General features: G+C 44.5%; 1 pseudogene; it reads left to right on the top strand.

The window, feature by feature from the left end:
• The first annotated feature begins 1,954 nt into the window (after positions 1-1,954).
• Positions 1,955-2,127, top strand: LOC129070193 (40S ribosomal protein S29-like; annotated as a pseudogene).
• Positions 2,128-2,661: the final 534 nt, after the last annotated feature.

Below are 2,661 nucleotides of genomic sequence, written 5' to 3'. Positions count from 1 at the left end.
TACAGTTTTTACATCTGTTTTATCTTTTCCTTTTTAAAAAGTTGTTCTTTTACAGCAGGTCCACTGATAAGGGAAATTGCTTGACAGAGAGGTGAGGCAAAACACAGAGCAGGGGCCTGACAAGGGTCAAGATGAAGGAAGGTGAGGAAGGGTGTTGTCCTCCTTGGTTATAGCAGAAGTGCGGTGCTTATCTTTCTGGTGCTAATTTGATATGTAATTTTGGGAAGTAACCACTGTTATTCTTTTTATTGTTCATTTTATCCCCCAGAAAATCAGCAGGAGTCTAGCTCTTGAAGCCTTCTAACTCTTTTCTGAGTCCTAAGTACAAGGTGCTAGAAAAGCATAATGCATATTTCTATTTGCCTCCAACACTTTTCAGATCAAATCTCAAGATCACGATTTGTTATCCATGTGATCCTATTGTAGATTTAGCCAAAGGGTATGATTCATTAAGCAAGTCTGAAATTGGCCCAAACATTCCACAAAACCGCCATGCTGTTTGCCAAATCTCCAATAACTTTTTGTAAGCAAAGCCAAAGCAACAGCACAAGAGATAGTAAGCAAATCTGGATTGTTGGGTATGGGTGAATAAATAGAACTCCCAAACAATTCTGCTGTGGGAGAAATCTGCTGCAGCACATGAAGACCACCCACCAGAATCAGACTAGAGTCTAAGGATCTGTCACTGGAAACAGCACAGGATACTTTTGTTTTCATCATGGCTATCACAGGTCAAGAGCAAAAAGGACAAAGAAGTAATGATAATATAAATATTTCCTCATAATTTACACTTGATTGAGGACAGGACACAGGTCAAAGAAATGACACGGAGTCAAAAAGTCCAAACTCATTTTCCAAACACTGTAGAGCACAGATTATTAAGAACAATTCTGAGCCATCACTTCTAGATCCAAAAGAGCTGTTGAAAGCAGACAACTGGGAATGGAAATGTCCGACTAAGAACTAAACTTGGACTGAAACGTATGTGTCTTCCTGGGCACAAGTTGAAAAAGCAACACATTGAGCTTAGATATTATCCTGACACAGAGAAGAATTCCGAGCCAGGGACATGCCCATGTTGCTGTGCTGTGGGTGGTTTGGAGAAGAGCAAGGTAGGAGGAACGAAGACCAATTGATTCCATTAAGTGAAAAATGATTGGAGCCCAAACTATGGCAGTGGTGATGAGCACACGAAGGAAGGGGTAGATCTGGAAGATATTTGGAAGGTATGCAGGGGATGCAGGAAGCAAGGCGTCTGAGACGGGCAGAGTGTATAGAAGCACCATTCACCCAGACGGGAAATTCACAAAGAGCAGGTTTGAGGAGGAAAGTTCTAATTTCAGTCCACCCAAAACCCATAGTCCCAGAACAGCTTACACCTGTGGACGCGCCACAGCGGACACTACACCCCCTTAGGGAGCCTTCCAGCCCGCCCCGGGGATCTACTCCCCTGACCTCAGGCTGGGGGAGGGGCTGATTTGGAGGTCTGATTTTTTTTTTTTTTCCTAACTGCTTCCCTGATGAGTTCAGACTATTCCTTGCTTCTGAGTCCTACTGGGGAATGAGGCCTCAGTCCTCTGCTCCCAGTTCACAAGCACAGACTGTTTCCTGCCTACGTTCATACTGGCGTGCTGCCTCCTGAGCCTTCGGACAGCCCACCTTATACCAAAGTGCCTGCTCTTGGGCAGGGATGGGAGTTTCCCCCTAAAACCTAGATTGCCTTCAGCATCCTGAATCGTGATTCTGCTCTCAATCCTACAAACTTTTTTTTGTTCATACGAGGCCGCAATACCCAAGCAGTACATTCGATGCTGGATCCATATTATTCTCCCTGATCAGAGAGAGGCCTACTTGCTAGTTCCCTGAAGATTATCAGCTCTCTTGAGTGACAGGTGACTCAGCCAGCTGAAGGAATTATAACAACCTTTTGCCTCATTGCATCTGAGAGAGCATGATGGGTCATCAGTGGCTTTGCTGGAGCCATTCGAGAAAATTTGGCCAGGGTTCTCGTTCTTGCTGCGTCTGCTCAAACCTGCATGGTCTGATCTGGAAATATGGCCTCAATATGGCTGCCAGTGTTCCCGTCTGGACACAAAGGACATAGGTTTCATAAGCTGGACTAAGTGAACGTTCTTGAATGGGTCATTCAAGACATCTACCTTACTGCAGAAATAATGCTAGCTCTTTATATGATGGTGGCCCCCCAAAGAACCCCAGAATTACGCTCTGGAGGGCAGGCCCCATGTAGTACAGGCTTCTCCCACTAGGTGAGTGTTCTAGGAACCCATCTGTATCAGTGTACCAGCCGGCGTTGTTGTGAGAGGCTGTGTTCGGCTTCAGTGAATTTTTTTTGAAGACTCTTTCAATGCATTAGCCCATTTCATGGTGGGGGATTTACTAGTGAACCTGCCCAAACCATGCTGAGTGTTCAGTAGTTTTTGACCAAAAACGGCATGAACCCCTTGCCCCATACTCCCTATTCAACCGATCTCACCCTGAGCAATTTTTTTGTTTCCCTAGATAAAAAAGTCCTCAAAAGGAAACATTTTGCCCATGAGGACGAGGTGAGACAAACAAACAAACAAACAAACAAAAAAACCCAGCACTAAAAGGCATCAAAATTGACAAGTTCAAAAACTTTTTGAGCAGTGGAAAAAAGTC

This window comes from Pteronotus mesoamericanus, unplaced genomic scaffold (assembly GCF_021234165.1).
Source record: "Pteronotus mesoamericanus isolate MK-2021 breed Mesoamerican mustached bat unplaced genomic scaffold, CSHL_Meso_final contig_246, whole genome shotgun sequence".
Taxonomy (NCBI): domain Eukaryota; kingdom Metazoa; phylum Chordata; class Mammalia; order Chiroptera; family Mormoopidae; genus Pteronotus; species Pteronotus mesoamericanus.
The sequence above is the reverse complement of the archived record's forward strand: the minus strand, read 5'-3'. Positions and strand labels throughout refer to the sequence as shown.